The sequence below is a fragment of the Lycorma delicatula genome, chromosome 3, assembly GCF_047948215.1.
Source record: "Lycorma delicatula isolate Av1 chromosome 3, ASM4794821v1, whole genome shotgun sequence".
Lineage (NCBI taxonomy): Eukaryota > Metazoa > Arthropoda > Insecta > Hemiptera > Fulgoridae > Lycorma > Lycorma delicatula.
The window spans coordinates 27588553-27611349 of NC_134457.1; the positions used below are offsets into that span (position 1 = coordinate 27588553).

Here is a 22797-nt window from a genome sequence, read left to right on the forward strand (position 1 = left end):
TATTGTCTCTACAACAAAATAAAAAGTTATGAAAAAATTATTGTATAAAAAGTTGTTCCGAAAGTGTAAGATTTTATTACTCCGATTAAGTGTGTTGTAAAATATACTAAATTCATGTTTTCCTAATGCTAAAGTCATTTTCAGATTCTTTGAAGTGTTTTAAGCAGTTTGGCAATTACTGCCTAGTAAAGGCAGTTAATTTTATACGGATTTGAATACTAGATAGTGGATACCGGTGTTCTTGGGTGGTTGGGTTTCAATTACAATTAACTACACATTTCAGAAACGGTCGACCTGAGACTGTACAAGACTGCACTTCATTTACATTCATATATATCCTCATTCATCCTCTGAAGTAATACCTTATAGTGGTTTCGGAGGCTAAAGAGAAAAAGATAAGATAAAACGGTGATATATATATATACATATATATATATATATATATATATATATACATATATTTATATATGCTGGTGCAATATGGATATTTGAACACTCCCATCTGTTCCTCTTATTAGCTGATGTGAGGGTTTGTATAACCCTTCACAGTAGTAGAGGCACTTATACGTGAGGGGTATGATAATCTCTCGTAGCAGAAATGACATTAACATAACTTTAGGTCGTGGCGGTCAACCTATTAAAATAGGCTAAAAATATTTATAAAATAAATATATTATTAAAAAAATTACTACGTTAATATGTTTACTTTTGAATCTAACACGGAGAAAAAGATATTAAAATAAAAAAAATTAAACTTTTTATAAGGATTTTAATTTTTTAAAAATCCTAAGTTAATTCTTAATGAAAATAATAATTAAAAGTATAAATTTTAAACGCAATTAATTGATTCTTTTATACGAAAGATATTACGACTTAAGAGCTATAAGGAAAGTTACCTTAGACAAAATTGGCTAGTGTCGGTCAAGCGTATATAGAACCTTTCTGATCCCTCTATCTTTCATCGTAAAACCTAATCTTCATAGGTAGGGTTGCCAATAATGAAACTCCCTGTTCTTCGTAAAATTGAAATAGAAACGTAAGATATATATTTTAATGAGTAAAGTTTATAGTAATTAAATAAATTTAAAAAAAGATATATACAATCGAAAATAATATTAAAAATGTTAACAGATCATTAGATACGAAAAATGATACACTATTTAGAACATCAATCCGCTCGCACGCGTAATCAATATAGTTTAAATAAATTTCGTTTAATAATACGTAAGCTAGATCATAAACCTTTCATTATTCTTTAAAAATAATAAATAATTAAAATAATATAAAATTACTACATGTAATACTACCAGATATACATAAATTTTAATTAAAAATATTGTAAAACGAAATTAATAATGAAAACTAAGAGATAAAAATATGAGAATTGAATTACATTATTATTATTTTTTTAAAGTAATTTTTAACTATCATATTTGTTCCGTTCCACTTGTGCCGTCGGGTGCTGCTACCTAGCGGGGGCTAGAGGCCCTACGGCAAGCTTGGCCAGGTGATCTGATCGCGCCACGTCCTACGTCCTAATGCCGCAGGGAGTGGTCATTATGAGGTAGCGACTCTCATTTGGAGCTTGAATCCTGCAAAGAGCAGTCGTGTTACACACTCAGTCCGGGTGGATAATGTTCGGATGAACGCTTACATTAATTTTATATTTACATGTTATTAAGACAGATTTTATTCAATTTAATTAAATGTTACATCATATGCTTTATTCAGCTCAACTGTATTTATCGAAATGTCAAGACGACAAGTAATTAAATAACAATTCAATAAGAAACAAGGCGTTGTTTCAATTCATCACCTATGGAAATACAGCCCAACCTCGCACTAAAATCTACCACAATGTGTTAACGGTCTTCAAGCGAGATCGTTCGTAACAATATTTTATAAATTATTGTTTACATTGTATTTAATGGAGTATTAATTTTTTTTTAAATAGAAAAGCCAAATCTCATTTCGTAGTATATAAAAACGATACAATAAATTATAATATGTACCATGGAATAAGGGTTAATGTTGAATACACAATCAAAGAACCACTAATTAATGTAATGGAAGTGAAACTTGGACATTCGGAGTATCTGAGAAGAAAAGATTAGATGCTTTTGAAATGCGGTGCTATAGGAGAATGTTAAAAATCAGATGGGTGGATAAAGTGACATATGAAGAGGTATTACGGCAAATAAATGAAGAAAGAAGCATTTGGAAAAATATAGTTAAAAGAAGAGACAGACTTATAGGCCACATACTAAGGTATCCTGGAATAGTCGCTTTAATATTGGAAGGTCAGGTAGAATGAAAAAATTGTGTAGGCAGGCCACGTTTGGAATATGTAAAACAAATTGTTAGGGATGTAGGATGTAGAGGGTATACTGAAATGAAACGACTAGCACTAGATAGGGAATCTTGGAGAGCTGCACCAAACCAGTCAAATGACTGAAGACAAAAATAAATTAATGTAGAGCGATATATTTTAAATAATTTTCTTATATCATTTAGGAAAACATTTAACAAACACTTAGACTAATTAGCTGAAAAATGTATTTATTAATTTGATAAATAAATACATTTTTTGACAGGTTAAGGCATAACTTTAAATTTTAAATATATACGTTTTATTATTTCACGTATATTTTCAAATTATAAGTGGATGATTTTATCAATTAATTACATAAACTGGATTGCACAACATGGATTCAATTTTGTTTAGCTGAATTTTTATTTGATATATATGTATCTTTGTTCTTACTTAAGTTTTTTTTAAATTTAAAATGAATAATTGAAAGAAATAAAAGTAAAGAAAAGAAACTAGTTATTATCATGTAAATCCTTCAGTTTTATCTAGACTTTATACAAAAGTTGATACCTTATAAAAGAAAATAATACTTTGAATTTTTTTCTGGGGTATTAAATTATAAAATTTCTCAAGAAGAGATATAGTAGAAAATTTAGTAATTTGTACATAAGCAGGTTAAAAAAAGAACAGTTAAAATTAAAACAACTCATTTTAAAAATAAATAATATTATATAATTAAATAAGAGTATGTTCTCAAACGAAATTGAAAACAAGCGGTTTTTCAACATTTTAATGATCCTATAATTGTTTTTAAAAAAAATTCGGGACTCATTCATTAAAATAAAATTAGTATCTATACAAGATGATACTTAAAAATATTTATGGAATACTATAAATCTACCGATTAATTTTTATTAAAATCAGTATCTTTATCAAACTCGATGGCAAAAAATAACGCAACTGAAAAATTGAAATAAATACTCACAGATATAAATATACTGATATAAATCTAAAAAATTATTTAATCCTTAACTGGATTAGCTATATTAGTTTTACTTTCCCGGCTTCATAGCTCTATCAAGAAGGACGGTATGGTCATAACCATCCAAAAAATGGGATATGATTATTTCGAGTTTCTCAACGTAAAAAAAAAAACAAAAATAAATTGGGAGGTAATGTTGATAATAAGTATATATGTATATGTGTGCTTAAAGCTTAATGACTTTTGACTAGACAAACAGATTTTGATGAAATTTTGTACAATCACTTTTGTATATAAGTAAATTTGTTGGAAAAATTTTGAGGTCAATGTATACATTTTACATAGGATCAAAATATATCATAGGGGATTTTTTGGGGATAAATTTTCTCAAAATTTTGCAATCATAACCTCTTCATTTTATATTAAGTTCAGTACATTCTTCAAGCAATTTAAAAAAAAAATCGTACCTCAGAAACTACTGAGATAATCAAATGAGTAATTTTTTTTTTAATTCACCAACTCAAAAATCTTTTTTACATGCCCTTAATCTACGGATCGTCCTAAACGTGTTGAATTTGAAATAAAATATATATTAACACTGATGACGAAAAATTTTTAGAACGTGTTATGTTTACGGCTGAAGCGATTTTCCACGTTAGTGGTTGTGTCAACCGGCATAATTGTAGGATATTGAAATCTCAGCAACCCGATGAAATTATTGAGTGTGTTAGAAATTCCCAAAAAACTAAAGGCGGGTTGCGGTTTGATATCCGATCGTATAATTGGTCCATTCTTTTTCCATGAGCCTACTATTCCAGGAAATATTTATTTTGACGTGCTACAAGTATATGTTTTCCAGCAAGTTGAACAAATATCAAATTGAACAGGAAAGTAATGTTGCTGTGATGTTTCAACAAGATCGTTCTCCCACACACTTTTACCCACGCGTTCGATGCGCTCTGAAAGAAAGATTCCCTAATCGCTGGATTGATAGGACCGGTTATGTGACTTGGCCTCCGAGAAGCCTAAATTTGACACCCCAGACTATTTTCTCAATTGAAATCATTTTTTCACGTTAGGAAAAAATGCACTTTGGATTCAACTTATACTGCTTTATATTAGTTAGTTTACTGCTTTATTTAGTTTATATTTCTGCTAAAAATTCAAAAAATAAAGGAGAGATTTCTTTCCACTTGCAAGCTCAGCCGGCATGGTATTCACACGAAAGCGTTAAGATACATACACATAGTCTTGACTAGCGCGACCCACCGGGTTGGGCTAGTGGTGAACGCGTCTTCCCAAATTCAGCTGATTTGGAAGTCGAGAGTTCCAGCATTCAAGTCCTAGTAAAGTCAGTTATTTTTACACGGATTTGAATACTAGATCGTGGAGACCGGTGTTCTTTGGTGGTTGGGTTTCAATTAACCACACATCTCAGGAATGGTCGAACTGAGACTCTACAAGATGACACTTCATTTATATTCATACATACCATCCTCATTCATCCTCTGAAGTATTATCTAAACGGTAGTTACCGGAAGATAAAACAAGAAAAAGAAAGTCTTTTTTTTTGACTACGCGATTGCCATTTCATATCATATGAATTTTTAATCTCAAAATTTAAATTATTAATGTATGTTTCTAATCTTCCTTTATCCTGAAAAGATTCCATCCTTGGCTCTTGTAGTGAAAGGTTGTGTCTTATTGTGCTCTGTGATTGTGAGTTGTAACCAGTCCTGCCAGGTGTTCAACAGTTCTTCTACCTGCGTCGCCAGACAATGTGAGAGGGGTCTGCTAGGACATCAGCCGGGCGGCCAGCTACCTGGATTACAGGCCAGTCACATTAAGAAAAGGATAATCCTTTTCTTAATTTTACTTTTATCTATTCAATATTTCTAATAATGTAAAGTGAACTCTTGTAGTCATTGTGAATACATTAAGTAAATAGCCTATTATTATAGGACTATTGTGCTACTTTTAAAATAATTTTATTTTTTAATTGATTTTCTTGTCAGTGATTTTATTTTACAGCAAGTGTAAATTAAGTTTAATTTTAATTTTAAAATTTTTCTTCCTTATTTTCCTCAATGGAAGGAAAAATAAGGCCTCCTCCACCCCGTTCTCCCACCACGGAACTGTCCGTCGGTGGAGAGGAAAGCGGGTCTGGCGCTAGGAAGCGCCAGAAACGTCGGGACTCCGCGCCTCCTATGGAGGCGGAGCCCGTAGCGGGCTGCAGCAAGGCTGCAGCAGCCGCCAACTCGCAGGCTGATGATGGGGCCCCATCACAGCCTGCTACCGTCAGGCGGGAGAAAATCCCGCCGATAATGCTGGACTGCCCGAAAGAGTGGCCAGCATTGGCGAGGGACATAAAGTCGAGGATTGGGGGGCGCCTGGTGGCTAAAAGCACCGGGCTCTCGATAAGGCTGCAGCTGGGCAGCGAGGCGGATTACCGGGCGGTGCAGAGTTTTCTGCACTCGAAGGGAATCGCCTTTCACTCCTTTCAGCTCCCGAAGGACAGGGAGCTGAAGGTGGTTATACGGGGGATCCCCTATGGGGCTGCCCCGGAGGAAGTAAGGGAGGAACTGACCTCCCTTGGCTATGAGGTGGTTTCGGTTAAGAAGCTCCTCACAAGGGACGGTCGGGAAACCCCGACCTGCCTAGTGGCCCTTAAGAGGACCCCTTTGGCCCGGGCCATTTATGACCTTGGCAGTATTTTTTACTGCAAGGTCGCAGTGACTGCATTTGTGTCACGAGGGGGGCCACCCCAGTGCCACAGATGCCAGAAATTTGGACACTCGTCCAATTACTGCCAGAGGGCCCAGCAATGCGTAAAGTGTGGTGGAAACCACGACACTTCTGCCTGCGTCAAGCCGCGTGAGGAACCAGCCTCATGCGTCAACTGTAAGGGGCCACATCCGGCCAATTACAGGGGCTGCCCCTATTATAAGGAGCAGACAAACAAAGTCAAGGGACTTAAAAAGCCCGCGACTTTGGACGGCCGCAGCTGGGCCCGTGTTGCCGGTGGGGGAAAAACAGTCCCCAAACCGGAGGTGCCGGCACCCGTGGCCAAAGCGGTCGTGAAAAAAGGGGAGGTACCCTCCCCAACACCCGCCAAGCCAAAACCGGCGGCAACCACCAAGAAGGTGGTGAAACAAAAGGCGGCGACAAAGCCGGCCCCGGCGAAGAAGGCCAAGCCTTCCTCGACGGGAAAGGCAAAGCCGGCCCCGGCGAAGAAGACCAAGCCTTCCTCGACGGGAAAGGCAAAGCCTGCTCCGGCTGGGAAGGCCAAGCAGGCTGTTAAAAGCACCGCGGCCCCTGTGGCCCCGCGCCCCGCCAAAAGGGCGGCCGCGCCAAAAGGCACCCCCAGCGGCAATCCGAAACCGGCTACCCCGTTGGAGACCACTGGCATGGACTTCCTGTCGCAGATGACAGTGAAGGATATCCTGCCAGATATCATGATGGTTTTGCCACGCCTGCTCCAGGCAAAATCTCTCAAGGACTGTATTCAGTCCTTAATAGAGTGCCTCATGGCTGTACTGTCCAGGTATGGTTAGGCCCACCCTCAGACTCTTGCAGTGGAACGCCAACTCAGTAGTAGGCCGGACGGAGGAACTATGCCGTCTGGCCGAGGATCTACTGATAGACGTGATACTGTTGTCTGAGACGTGCTTGAACCCAAACAAGCAACTGACCCTTCGGAACTATTTTACATATAGGACGGATAGGCCAGTTCGACCCGGATCTCGCACCTCTGGTGGAACTGCGGTTTTAGTCCACAGACGCCACATGCATACGCGCGTTGTTCTTCATACAAACGTGATGGAGCAAACGTGTGTGCATGTGGAGCATCTGGGCACGGTGTATCGGCTGGTTTCGGCTTATAGCAAGCCGAACGACGCGGTAACCGGCGCAGATCTGGATGCCGTGCTGGAAAATTGGGATGGGCCCGTGATACTCATGGGCGACCTCAATGCCAAACACGTGTCATGGAACAGCATTCTGACAAATCCGAATGGCAGATTGCTGTACGAAAGGGCGAGAGCCCGCCGCTTGGTCGTCGTAGGCCCTGAGGTGCCCACGTTCGTGCATCGCTCAGGCAGATCTAGGCCTGACGTGCTGGATATCGCAGTCATGAAGGGGGGTACTCTCCCATTCATGATTGAAACGATAGAAGACCTCAGCTCGGACCATTCCCCTGTCCTGTTGGAACTAGGTCAGGCAGGGGGTGGCCGAGATCCCCCGCCTATATCCCGAAGGTCAGTCAACTGGAAAAGGTTCTACGAGACCCTCCAGCGGGAGTACAGGCCGGTAAATCCTGAGCTCCTGAACACCCCGGAGGAAATCGACGACACTGTCGGGCGCGTCACGTCGTCAATGACCGAGGCCCTGGCAGGCAGCTCATCGGCCAAAACTCGAGCAGTTGTTCGAAACGACCTCCCTCCTCATATCTCCGAAGCCATAACGGAGAAACGACGACTGAGGAGGAGATATCGAATCACCCTGTCCCCCGCTGATAAGCGGGCCTTTTATAATCAAACGGACAGGGTAAAACAACTGCTGACAAGCCATCGAGAGGATTCGTGGAACGAATACCTCGCCTCGGTCTCTGACGACATCTCCTCGGTGTTCAGGTTGAACAGGAGACTGCGAGAAGGGAAGAAGCCTCGCCATCCGGTTGTGGGGCAGCGAGGTTTTCTTGCATACTCGGAGGCGGAGAGGGCCGAGGTATTCGCCGATACCTTGGAGGAGCAGTTCACTCCAAACCCCCCTCCCTCACCGAACGACGAGCACACAACCGAGGTGGAATCCTTTCTTGTAGATTATTTCTCACAGGTGGAGGACGCCCCTCTAGAGATTGACCAAGTCACTGAAGCGGAAGTTTCCGCAGCCATTAAGGCCACAAGCCCCGACAAGGCCCCGGGTGTCGACGGGATCAGCGCCCGTGCATTCCGGAACATACCGGCCTCCGTGATTACAGCAATTTCGGTGATATTCACGTCCATTTTGTACGTTGGATATTTCCCGAAAAAAAGTCGTATGTTTACCCAAACCGGGGAAAAGTTTACTTTTCCCACGGAATTATAGGCCAATCTCCCTGTTACCGGTATTGTCTAAGTTGTTCGAGAGGATTTTTCTCGAAAAACTGAGGCGATACATGGAGGGAGAAGTGCGGCCCGAGCAATTTGGGTTCAGGGAGGGTCACTCAACCACCCTCCAACTGGTAAAAATAATAGACGACCTTGTCGGAGGCCTGAACAGGAAACGGGTGACTGCAGCCGTTTTTCTGGATGTGGCCAAGGCCTTTGACAAAGTTTGGCATAGCGGGCTGCTTTATAAGCTAGCGCGATCGGCGATCCCCTACCGCTATGTCAGACTGATGCGGTCATATCTGCTAGACCGACATTTTGTCGTGCGCGTAGGGGAAACGATTTCCTCCACCAGAGAAATAGCCGCTGGGGTTCCCCAAGGAGCAGTACTTTCCCCGTTCTTGTACACTTTGTACGTGAACGATATGCCGCTGTCGGAAGGGGTCAAAACGGCCCTTTATGCAGACGACACGGCATATTTCTACGAATCCGCAAATGTGGATTACGCGGTCCGGAGGCTCCAAAGGCAGCTGGACTTAGTGGAACCGTGGCTCGACATGTGGAGAATCAGGGTCAACGGTGAAAAATCGGTGGCCGTGATGTTCACATGCAAGACACGAAAACCGACCAGAGAGCTGGAAATCTCAGGGGAGAAAATCCCTTTTGAGAAAACAGTTAAGTACCTGGGGGTGGTGTTGGACAGGCGGCTTACCTTCGGCGAACATGTAAATTATGCGACCCGGAGGGCTAAGGCCGCCAGAGCCTCGCTATACCCAGTGCTGAACAGTGCCAGCCCGTACCCACTGGCAACTAAGCTCCTCATTTTTCGGCTGTACGTACTGCCGATTCTAACATATGCTTACCCGGCATGGGGGGCAGTGTTGAGCTCCTCGCTTCAAAAGAAGATCGAGGCCGTCCAAAACATCGCGTTGCGGACGATCTTTGGAGCTCCGTGGTTCGTCAGGAACGCCACTCTCCGATCTGATGCGAGATTTCAATCCGTGTCCGAGGTGGGGGTGGCGCAGGCGCGCAGACTGTTCGGGAGAGCGGCTGTGTCCGAATACAGTCATCTTCGGGACATCTGCCGAGAGGACCCAACTCCGACAGTTGTAAGGAAGCGGCCTCACGCCGTACTGGACGAACCACCGTGATGGTGCGGTGCGGTAGCCGAAAATCGACAAACCAGGCTTAGGGGCCTCCATATCGCATGAGCCATAAACGGAATAGTGCGTCAGACGCGTTTCCGGGGTCGCGAGTGAAAAGTTTTCGCGAGTTATATAGTTTGAAGACGTCAAACACGGTAAGTCGCGCATAAAACAAAAACGCGGTCTAAATTTAAAAAAAAAAAAAACTTACAGTAAGACAAAATATCCCAGCAATTGCGACTCCTCCGGAAAAGGGGACGCATTGCTCCCTCCTTATAGCTAGTGCCCCGTTGTGGCGTATTCCTGCTAGCCTATTAAAGAGTTAGCACCGAAAGGACTTCAGTGGACGGTCTGAAGGGGAATTACGTCGGGAGGACAGGCTTTATAAGCCTAGCCTTCCGCGGTCGGCCCATGAAATGGGTTCGATAACGCTGGTTTAACAACGGATTGGAATGCAATTAAATCCGTCTTAAATTCACTAAAATAATAATAGACAAAACTTGAAAAATTAGATCCGAGATTAAAAAATAACCCTTTTAAAAACAAGCCCGATTAGAATGATCCAGCAGCAAGGGACTCTGTCCAGGTTCTGCGATAAAGTAGGGAGTAATAGACTCCTGCCAACTTTGCATTCCATTCCATTCCATCCTGAAAACCTTTTTAAAAACATAAAAATTTTAATTGCTTAGATCGAATGTTAGTGAAATTGGATTTTTTTATTCTAGCCAGAAACAAAAATTAATTATCGTTATTACAAAGACAAAAAAAAAATTATAAGTCATTTATAATTGAATTTTATATTATTTTTTATAGTACAGGAAAAAAATTATGAAAAAATACAATCAGATGCAATATAAGACTACGAATCAGGGATGACAAGCTAAATCAGTTTTTGGAGTAAGCCAATTATTTGAAATATTCTGGAATGAGTGAAATATGATTTTGTTCAAAAATAAAACTTTTCGTGGTTTAAATATTAAAACGTAATTTAAAATAATATTTATCAAAATACAGATGATCGAAACAAAATCAAGACTACAATTTTTAATGTTGAATACAAAAATATACGACATTCTTTTTGGTAAAAACAAATACATAAATAACAGAATAAAATATTATAACTTGCTTTCCAGAATTGTTTTCAGGTAAAGCACGGAAATGTCGAAAAAGAAACTTTATTGTACGTTTGATTATAAAAACGATAGCATAGAAATAATTTCCAACGTATAGCCGTTGTCATGATATAAGATTTGTTTATAAATATATAGTTCTAAAATTTATGTAAAAAAGGGACTCTTAAATTAATCTTTACTTTATTACTAAATTTATAGACAGTTACTAGTTGCAGAGAAAACGTAGTCTAGATTAAACTGCGACGGAAAGCAAATGCCAAATAGTAATTTTTATATCAAGGGGGCAGGAACCTGGTAAATATTTCAACATAACATATCGCTGATATTTTGAATAGTGTAAATTGCAATTTTTTTTTTTTTGTCTTCAGTCATTTGACTGGTTTGATGCAGCTCTCCAAGATTCCCTATCTAGTGCTAGTCGTTTCATTTCAGCATACCTTCTACATCCTACATCCCTAACAATTGGTTTACATATTCCAAACGTGGCCTGCCTACACAATTTTTTCCTTCTAACTGTCCTTCCGATATTAAAGCGACTATTCCAGGATGCCTTAGTATGTGGCCTATAAGTCTGTCTCTTCTTTTAACTATATTTTTCCAAATGCTTCTTTCTTCATCTGTTTGCCGCAATACCTTATCATTTGTCACTTTATCCACCCATCTGATTTTTAACATTCTCCTATAGCACCACATTCAAAAGCTTCTAATCTTTTCTTCCCGGATAGTCCGATCGTCCAAGTTTCACTTCCATATAAAGCGACACTCCAAACATATACTTTCAAAAATCTTTTCCTGACATTTAAATTAATTTTTGATGTAAACAAATTATATTTCTTACTGAAGGCTCGTTTAGCTTGAGCTATTCGGCATTTTATATCGCTCCTGCTTCGTCCATCTTTAGTAATTCTACTTCCCAAATAACAAAATTCTTCGACCTCCAACATTTTTCTCCTCCTATTTTCACATTCAGTGGTCCATCTTTGTTATTTCTACTACATTTCATTACTTTTGTTTTGTTCTTGTTTATTTTCATGCGATAGTTCTTGCGTAGGACTTCATCTATGCCGTTCATTGTTATTTCTAAATCCTTTTTACTCTCGGCTAGAATTACTATATCATCAGCAAATCGTAGCATCTTTATCTTTTCACCTTGTACTGTTACTCCGAATCTAAATTGTTCTTTAACATAATTAACTGCTAGTTCCATGCAAAGATTAAAAAGTAACGGAGATAGGGAACATCCTTGTCGGACTCCCTTTCTTATTACGGCTTCTTTCTTATGTTCTTCAATTGTTACTGTTGTTGTTTGGTTCCTGTACATGTTAAATTGCAATGTATAGTTAAATTAAATTTATTCTTAATGTGTCTTTAAAACAGATGATATCGTTTATGTATAATGAAAAGTAAAACCCTAAACTGGGAAATCAAGATAGGGGAAACAAATTAAAGTCAACAGAACTACTGATCTAAAATTCTTTTTGAATTATATGCCGTAATGAGAGCATACAATAAAACAAATTTTAGTAATTATTTATGAAATAACTTTAATTATACATGCTGTTTATGTAGTGCTTGAAAAAATTAATTACTTGTCTACCTACAAAAACAGTGATACAAAAACATTCCTATGAAATAGCTGATAGCTCAATTTCAGTCATCAAAATAAGTGAGAGTCCGAGTAAAATAATTGCATAATTCAATCATTTACTCAAATTTTATTTATTTAGCGTATAGCACCAAGCCACAACACCAATTACAGTCAAAAATTACAAATAACCTTCGAACAAATTAATATAAGCTACTGATTCTGTAGACGCGGTCAGGAAATCTTCAGGAGTCTCTTCATAAGCTATACTAGGGATAACCGCATTTGTTTTAATTAGGAATACAAAATATTAATTCACTGAAAAGGATGCTGTGAAACAAATTTCAGTTAATGCTGTGAAACAACTTTCAGTTATACAATTACTTGTCAAACAATGAAATAATTTTGATAAATTTTACGTTAGTAAAAAATCCAATTAAAATACCTGTCGATGACTGGTAATGAATCGTTATATATTAACGAAGAGTTTCTTCAGTTTTAAGCTTACATAGGACAAAACGAAAATGTATATGGATATCCTAATCTTCATATAATTACATCGGGTGCACAAAACCACCCGTCCACCCTTTTTAAAACCCCAAAAACTGTTTTTTTCCCCCGAAAAATTCAAGGTTCAATATTAAGTATGCTCTATATTGGGTCTGTCAATTGCTGATAATATCAACTTCCGATTCCCACCGGAAGTGATTTATTAAAACTGGAAGTTAATTTTTTAAAATAAAACATGCATATTCTAACTACGGATTTGGATTCTCCGTTGGAAAATAGGTAAGTTTTTGTTTGAAACATTTTTTATCAATATGCGAATTTTTACCACTAAATGTTCGATCTTTGAAGTTGACAACGTGCCAAGATACTATGAAAGTTCTTTCAATTTTGAAAAATAGTTTTTAAAAAGCAACAATGATGTCTAATTTTAAATACAAATTGTTCTTTCGAATAGTATTAATTTTCAACTTCCGGTTCCTACCGGAAGTTAATTTTTCAAAACAAGTCCTTCCGAATAAAAGTTACACTGACTGCCAGAAAACAGGAAAATAAAGTTAAAAATAAAAAAAACATCAGTTAAATGAATCTCAAAATTTAAGGTTGAAGTTTAGACATTATTGCTGTTAACCTAAAAATTTGTTTTTTCAAAGTTGAAAGATCTTCCATAGTGACGACGTGAATTTCAAATATCATTTAGAGGTCAAAAATCGAATTTTTATAATAAATGTTACAAACAAAACTAACGTATTTTCTAACGTAGAATCCAAATCCGTGATCAGAATATGAATTTTCTATTTAAAAAAATTAACTTCCGGTTTGGATAAACTTTCGGTAAGAATCGGAAGTTGATATTACCAGAAATGGATAGAGCACATCGAGTTTAATTTATAGAGCCATTAGTTTTACGTAAAAACCAGTTTTTTTGGTTTAAATGGGTAGGTAGTACGGTTGGTTTGGATAACCGTTTTGCATATCCCTGCGATAATAATCCTGTTTTATTAAAACAGGAAATTTGTTCCATTATACTAGTGTACAAATTACAAAAAAAAATCGTACAAAACTTAATAAAGAAATTAATTCCGATGGAACACAAACAAGATTACTTATAAACTTTAAGGAAAAAGTTAAAATAATAATAAGTTTAAGTGTAAAAAATATGTAATAAATTAATCATGTAACAGCAAAAAGTACACGTTAATCGGCAATCTTTTATTATACAGAGTAATGGGATCAGTGGTGGGCGGCACTAGCTAAAATTAGTGGGGGTGCTGTTCCAGAAAATTTTTTCCTAGGCCTTTTCAAGAACATAGTTAAAGTTTTCTGTAAAGTAAAAGAACCGAAAAAAATTGAAAGAATTGCTGGAAGCAAGATAATATAATCTAATTCTACACTTTATCACATTCAACATGGTATTCGGTTTAACCGAATAAGCAATTAAATGTTAATAAAGATAAATTTGTTAGTATTATTAGATAGCCGTCTTCCGTGGCGCTAGTGGTAGCGTTTCAGTCTTTCATCCGGAGGTCCCGGGTTCAAATCCTGGTCAGGCATGGCATTTTCACACACGCTACAAATCATTCATATCAACCTCTGAAGCAATACCTAACAGTGGACCCAGAGGTTAAACAACAAAAAAAAGTATTATTAGATAATAACTTAAAAAAATGTTCCCTTAAAACACTATAGTCCAATGGTGTTTAATTTGAATTTCTATTTACATAGAAACAAATACATGATTAGTTGTTACTAATTTTCCGCTGTAATCTGAAAAAACAACTAAATCGCTTTCATATTCCTTCCATCGACTAAACTAGAAAAGGGAACGAACAAGGAACGTTCCATACAGACGTGGAGAAAAAAAAATACCTTCCACCAGTACGCTAGGGTAACACTGCGGGAGCGAAAGTGTTCTCTCTCCCTTGCACCTTCCTTTGTGCGCATGCGCACAACAGGCTAACACCACGTCGCTGTAACTGTGAAGCGCACAGTTCCACACAAAGATTTTTAAATCTTTTTCATAAACTCGGGGATGGCTACTGACATGAAACTTAAGGATTATATATTGCACAAGTGTAAAAAAGGAATTATAGAAAAAATTACTCATTATATTAAATGTTATTGATAATATAGTGGTGATATGGGGTGCTGCAGTTTCACAGTGCCGACATTGAGTATGCTAGTTAAACTCAAAGTATTTATATATGGTGGATTAATTTACTTTTTTGAACAATTAATAACAATGAACGTTTTTAATATTTCATGTTTGTACCACCAAAGGAAGTGTTCAACCTTTATATAATCTGGTAGCACGTTTAAACAATGAATTAAAAATTATTTTCCAATAAGTTTTGTCCTGATTTCTAAAATAAATAGATATTTTTTTTATGAATGGCAGTAGAATCCTTATTATTTTTCCATCAACACTGAAGCATAAAATAAAAATTTTTGTTATAGATATATATATATATATATATATATATATATATATATATACCACGTCACTGCTATCATCTGTAAAACCAGTTCATTGAATGTGTTAGGTAATTAAAATACATATTTTTTTAGGGAAACTTGATTTTTTCCTGTGGATGAATTTAGTCTTCTAGTATTTTAAATATACGTTAATGAATAAATCTTTACAGATAATCAAGTAATTTTTTCTCTACAAAATTAAAATTATAAAAAATACACACAACATACCTATATATAAAAAATTCGTACAGTTTAATATTAATGTAGTCTTAACGAGTTTATTTTGAATCCAACATCACAAAAAATATGAAAAATTTGTGTAAAAAAATTATTTGTCTAAAGAGTATTTCTCTTTAGACAAATAAATTACCAGTTAATGTTTTAATTTAATAGATGATATTACACATTTATCACTAAAGAGAGCAACAACTGTCTTAATTAAATCATATTTTTTAAATTGAATCTGTTACGTTTATAATTATATTATCGCTGTTTAGATTAAAATTTCTATACATTTGAAATAATGCCATCTTTTAATTTGATACTTATTTTTATTGTAGATTTTTATTATATTTATATATATCAATTTCTATAATTCAAAATTTATGTTGGCATTGTTTTACTTGACCTACATAATTAAAATGAATATAGTCACATGTATTAACTGTTAAATATCTTTGTATATTTTAATAAATTTTCTATCTATCATAAGAACATAAAATTTTATCAGTCTTCGTTAGGTCATTTAAATTTTTATACAAATAAATACTTTTTTCAAATGTATTATTAAAATTAATTTTTTATTATTATTTCTATGTTATTTTAAAGTTTTTGTTTATATATATATATATTTAATTTATTTTAAATGAAAACTATGATATACGTTTTTAGTACAGAAAATAACCCATCTTTTTTAAATACGCAAGGATGTTTTTATATACGGATATAATTCCATAAAATAAATATTTCAATTTTTTTTTTTTTATTCTAGCCGACAATTTTAAAATTATTATTATTTTTTAAATGAGACTTTATTTGGATTAAAATAACCTCAAATATTACAGAGCTAAAGGTAAATATTTAAGAGATATATTTTTATTTTTGTACAAATAAGATTTTGTTTGCTTTTTGAGTACTGAAATTTATCAATGTTTCTTGGGCTCATGTTTGATATACTTATTAATATTTATTATATACTAGGGGCAGCGCTCCCTGGCCGCTTTACGGCCAGCATTTCAGCGTTTTTCTTAACCATGTCATAAAATAAAGAGAACCATTGTTAGCTCATATCTCGACCCAGAGTTCAGAAAAAATTTTGGAAGAGATCTCTTTTAGGTGCCACTTGATTATCCCAGTGTTTTAAGCCCGTCCCAGTAGATCAATTAGGTCTCGAATAATTGCAGTTTTTGTGTTTTCATCATTTTTCTTTCTATTTTATAATTTAGAAAGGATTAAGTCCTTTATAGTGCTGTTCTTATCAAGGTTTTATCATGATTTCTCCTGATGCATCTAGGAAAATGCTGAAGCAGTTCCTTTCATTTTAAATCGTTCGTAAATAATGTTTTTATTAAATAATAAAAAACATTACAGTAGCAAACAAATCAAAATGAAGAAAAAAATGACAAAAAATTGAAATATCAATTGTATAATAAATTGTATTATGTACTATAAACAGTACGTTGTTTAAATTTATTCTATATATTTATATCATTTATTTTATATTAATTTATTTTTATAAAATTTCAAAAAACCGTGTCTACAATAATTTTTTTAACAAAATGTAAAAAAATAATAACTATAATAAATGTTAATGCAAACAACGTACTGTTTATAATATACAATACAATTCAAAGTAGCACATGAAGTTTGCTACTTTGTTGCAATTTGCCAAGAAGCATTTCATTCAAAATAAAAATGTAAGCACCTACAACAAACAAACCAACGTGCCATGCTTCTTCATACGAACATTAGGGCCAAGAAAACGGAGTTTTTGGATATATTTTGAGCTTTTTTGTGTTCTATTATGCATTATTAAATTTAATTCACTTAAACTAATGCTTTCATTAAAGTTACAGCTCCATTTAAGTATACATCAATATTAGGGTATTTTATTTTGAAATTGTTGTATAATAAACATTATTTTTAAAATTATAACAACAATGATACACAAAAAACGCAAAACAATTAGCTTAATAATTAAAATTAAAAAAAACCTAGTAAAACATATTTTAGAAAAAAGTTTTGATTAAGTATACTTTTAATAAAACTGTGCTGCGATCTAGCGTAGTAGCGCTTCATTCAAAATAAAAATGTGAGCACACACAAAAACAAACCAACGCACCAAGCTTCTTGATATAAGGTATTTATGTATAACATATAAGGTGTGTACACATATGCATACTGTCGCCGAATGGCTTCGACAGCACGTAATTCATAACCTTGTGATGGTTCTGAAGAGGGCTGTTTTTAATTAATTCTGAGAAGAGCTGTTGGGTCCAGAAGCTGGTCTCTGGAGAAGTCGGGGAGTTGCGGCTCGTCCACTGAAGTCCAACCGGGCTTTCCCTCAGCGGCAGTTGCGACCCCACTACAGCGTGGCAGTGGTGGCCCCGAGAGCTCTGTAGTGTCGGGTCGACGTCGGTCGTCCTCCGCCGGCGCGGCCGAGGCGGTTCTCCCCGAGCGATTCCACGCTGGTCCGGCTCCTGCTGCTGAGTCCGCCGCGGTCAGAGCGATTGAAGCCCGGCGAGCTGGAGCTGGAGTGGGAAGGTAGCGTCCGCGTCCAGTGGTTCCATCGAAGGGCCAGCTAAGCCTGCTACTCTGGCGGGGATGTTGGCATCCGCTGGGAGGTCCCGGGTTGAGCCGGCCAAGGAACTTCTTCTCAATCTTCCTCAGGTGGTAATCGACAATCGATTGAATTTACTCTCGGGTTGCACGCTCTTTTATTGGAGCTTGAGAGTGGTGGGGCTGTAGCGCCGCTATGGTGGGAGAACTGCGCGGCGGTAGCGATGCTTGTGTCAGAGCGTCCGTATAATGCACGCAAGCTCACATCTGAATTGCCATTGTGTTCGCCCGCCGAAATTAAATTAGGCATATATGCGGTAACAACTCGCACGTAGAGATACACATTTCTTTGAGGAATTTCAAATGAAACCCCTCTCTGCATGTCAATTTTTATATTCAAATTTACTTATGGTTCCGGTTAATTGGAACAGATTGTAAATTAAACATTGCGGCAAAATATATATATATATATATATATATATATATATATATATATATATATATATATATATGCTAAATACTATTATTGTAGCGCTTTTGTTCTTAATTAAATTTTATTATTACATTAAAAAAAATACCTATGAATGTATTTGAATTTGTACTAACCTCTGTTAAATTAACCTTGCAGTATTAACCATCATATTACATCTACAATTGTTTTATAGTTACGAAAATAATTAAAGAAGTAAAAAATAACTAAGATCATAAATGGTAATAATTTTTTTTTATTTAATTATTTTGGAAATGTTTAATTTTAAGCTCTATATCAATACAGAGAAATTTCAGCAATATCGTTGTCAGTTTTTTACTGTTTATATTTTATGTGTAAATCCCTTCGAGCGTAATTTAGAAGCCATTATTTCTATCTTCGTTTAACATATAAACAACATTTATTTTTTTTTTGAAAACTTTACCTTGAAACTGAATAAAATGCTGAAAAATGTTTTGAAATAAATAATTTTATTTTCTATAAAATATAGATTTCTATTGGTTGATAAAATGCTATGAATTACATTTTACTATTAAATAACGTAGGAAAATGTTATAATAATGTTTTTAAGTAATACACTTAACTTATAATCGTAAAAAATACTGGAGTTTAAGAGAAAAATATGAAAATAAAAATCGAACAGGGAAAATGTTGCGAATACTAGACATGATTGATATGGCATACGTATATTCAGAGAGTGCTATAAAAAGTGAAACAGAAAATTTATATTGACACTTACGGCTCGTGAAAAGGGAGCTGCGTATGTTTAACTTTAATGTTAGTATGATTTTTTTTATGGAAAAAGAATTACAGGAAAAGTCATAAATTTTTAACTATTAAAATATTTAAAATAGAAAATTTAATTTTCTGTTCAAAATAAAACAGACATTTCAGAAAAACAACAACATAAAACAATAACATGTAAAATAATTTTATATTACCTACAGAAAAATAGCATTAAAAGAATGCCCCGTTTTTATTATTGCTATTAAAAAACAATACTATCAAATAGCTATAAAATAATATTTTCCATATAAAATTTAATTTTCATTAATTTTTGCTAAAGATAAATTTGTGTTGTAGAATTGGTATCGTTAATACATCAGTATAGGTTTATATACAATTATTTTTCAGGAAAAGGATAGTGATTTCCAACTAAAATTAATTTTATATTGAAAGTACGAGGTGCTTTGTAATAAAAAAAAAAATTATATCATAAAATCATATTTACAGGAGAGAAACTTCAAATATCTGAAGTGTGACCTGTTCTTCGACTATGAACAAGATATAAATGAAAAATTGGTAAAATTTAGTGCGGTTTATGGATCGATACGTCGTACTCTGAAAGGTCAGACCAGGAAGCATACCCAGATTAAACTTTATATATGGTAGTGAAGTGTTACATGTATATTGTAGTGTGTATCCAATAGCAAATCGGATGATTCCAGTAAACATACGGCAGAGATGATGTTCCTGCGGAGCGTGAAGGGTTGTACGAGAAAGGATTGTATTAGGAATGAGGTCATTCGCGAAGAGAATAAGATATAACCAATCAACGAAACGATCAGTCGATATCGAGAAAGTTGGACGAGTCACCCGTTACAAATGCCTCAACATAGGTTGCTACAAAATATGTTACAACATTTTAAAAGTGAAGATAACTGAAGAAGATCGCATGGACGTGTCTCTACAGGAGGATAGGACCGTTTGAGGGGTATGGACAGCTCAGCAGCTGAGGCATTGCGGGTCCTACAGGGTAGCCTCTCTCTCGAAGAAGCTGTCGGGACACCACTGAACTCGGACAGAAGACAACCATGGTGTAAATGAATGTGTTAGTTATTGGTGTGCAAGTGTGATGGAAGTATATCTGAAACAACTTTATGAATTAAAAAAAGAGTACATGGTACGGTAATTTTGTCGTTGAACAATCCCATTTAACAATCTAGTTTCAACTGAAAAATACTGTAAAATCTCGACAAATTTTTATAAGGGTTTCATTGTTTTCCCAAATTTATTCAAAAACCTCAGGTTGACCCTATTTTACATTCGCTGGATAGAAAATATTGACCTTGAGCGAGCCTATGGTAAAGCAGGCCTAATCGAACCACAAAAGTACCAGTACACAGTAATTTAAATACGTCCGTACATTCTTAAGTTGGATACAATGTCGTCTAGAAAAATCACGTAGAAAGGTTCTAAGGCAGCAAGAAACAGGCGGATGGTAATAAAGGAACTAGCTTACATAGACGGACCTCGAATCACGACAGCTCCAGCCACAGGATACTTCTTACTCGATGGGATGCCTAGAATCCCTTGGAAGATCTAGGTAACAACAATTAGATACGGAGCAATATAATAATGATAAACGATTACACGGAAGTCAGTTAAAATATATTGGGTAGCAGTTTACTTTTACATTAGGTACAAAGGAACCACCACAGGGAATCCTCAAAAGAGCTTAATGTTATTTGTTTTTTAACATTGTTCTACAATGTTTCTAACCTGTAACACCAATCAATAAATCAATACTAGAATTATGCTCCAAAAGATGCGTTTAATTTTTGGACTACGAATAAAACCTTTAAAAGAGGCTTGATTTTGTGACAATTATAACAATTAGTAATAGGAAAAAATTGTAAATATCAAAGCTTCATAAAATTAAAATAATTTCAGAAAATTATTTGTGTTATGATCCTCCTGTGTTATGATCCAGTTATTGCTTAAATCAAAAACATAACCAATTACCAGTATAATTATTTACTTTTTTTATTAACATCCTGTGCGGTTTATTTTTGACTGACCGCTTCTTCAGTGATCAAAAAACACTGAAATAATCTTTTGATAATATTGTGATCTTGATTTCTTTAATTCTGCTAGAAAAATTTCTAGATGGCCCCAAAACACTAGTCAATATCCGTTTCCTTTTCTTTGCAGAAAACGAATCGTATCATTTCAGGGTTAGTGGCGCGTTGCTTTATCAGCACTGAATAGATAGGACGGAAAATTATCGTGTAATGAAATTATATATTACTTACGGTTGATGTACATGAACCTTCTTACTATGACAATAGATGTACTTTTCATAGGGATTTTCTACGGGAAGCCAGTTTTAAAATGTATAATACGACAATCCTAGTCAATTTTGGAATTTATATTTATTTTATTACAATGTAAGAAAATACAGTATTTCTAGTGATACACATAATAAATAAATAATCATTAGTTAATATATAAATTTTTATATGAACGAAATGACTCTGCAACCCCCTCACGTTTTCATAAATGAAATGAAAGAGGTATTTCTAGAGGATCTCTGAAAAGTATTTATTTCTAGCGTGGGTTTATTAGTACCGAATACGGTAGAATAATCAGAAAAATCAGAGTAAAGCAGGATTAAAATCAACGCCAAATCCAACGTTTGGATGCAGTAGAAAAATATTAAATAACGTACGTAACCAGAAATTTTCTTGTTAGCACAATTAATGCAATTACAGTATAAAATTGAATATATAACACTATGAGAGTAATGGCGGGCCAGTTTGTACAAAGATAGATCAGGAAAACGGGAAATCTTGAAAAGCGTAGTGGAAAACAATAAAAGCACTTCAAAACTGTACTACTGTGGTAGGGACAACTTTGCCATTTAATATTAATGTATCAGTTAAGCGGTTCAATACACCGTAAAGGCCTATTACAAAAACTGTGGCTGATTGACGGGTGCTTGCAGAGAATTTCGGCGTCACTACAATTTGAAACATCATTATTATATTTCATCTTGACATACGGTCAAAGCACGAATTGATAAGTTTGAGTAAATGAGTTCAACTTTAAAGAAGAAACCGTTAGGAACTTCACAAACTCAGAGAATTTGAGGGAATATTGAAACTTAGTTCACAAGAAGTCCTTGACGTTCTGCTCGTAAACAAGCATCAGCTTTGCGCCTCAACCGAATAACCGTTCAACCAACACTCCACTAGAAGTAACAATTCCATCCATAGAAAGAGCAAATTGTGCTATAGTTAAAACCAGAATTCAAGAGAAAATTCGCAAGATTTTCACAGAGGTATTGCAAAGTAGGTCACCTAACATCTTCGCGTTCGAGCAAGTATACAACGGGACGGACACCAGCTATACGATACTGTATTCAGAAACTTAAAACTGGAATGTGAACTTTTATAGTATAGTTTTAATTTTCAACAATAAAACTTAAAAAACTGTTTTTTAAGTCGATGACAGTTATTTCAAAATGTCCATTTTCCTGATCCGATTTCAATAACGATTTCTTACTCAGCTGATCTCGGGCT

At 35.7% G+C, this 22797-nt stretch overlaps 1 protein-coding gene across 8 annotated transcripts in view; it reads right to left on the reverse strand.

Annotated features, from left to right (window-relative positions):
* The window catches only part of LOC142321485 (high affinity cAMP-specific and IBMX-insensitive 3',5'-cyclic phosphodiesterase 8-like), a 1158933-nt gene that overhangs the window by 419549 nt on the left and 716587 nt on the right, over positions 1-22797 (reverse strand). The window lies entirely within an intron of this gene.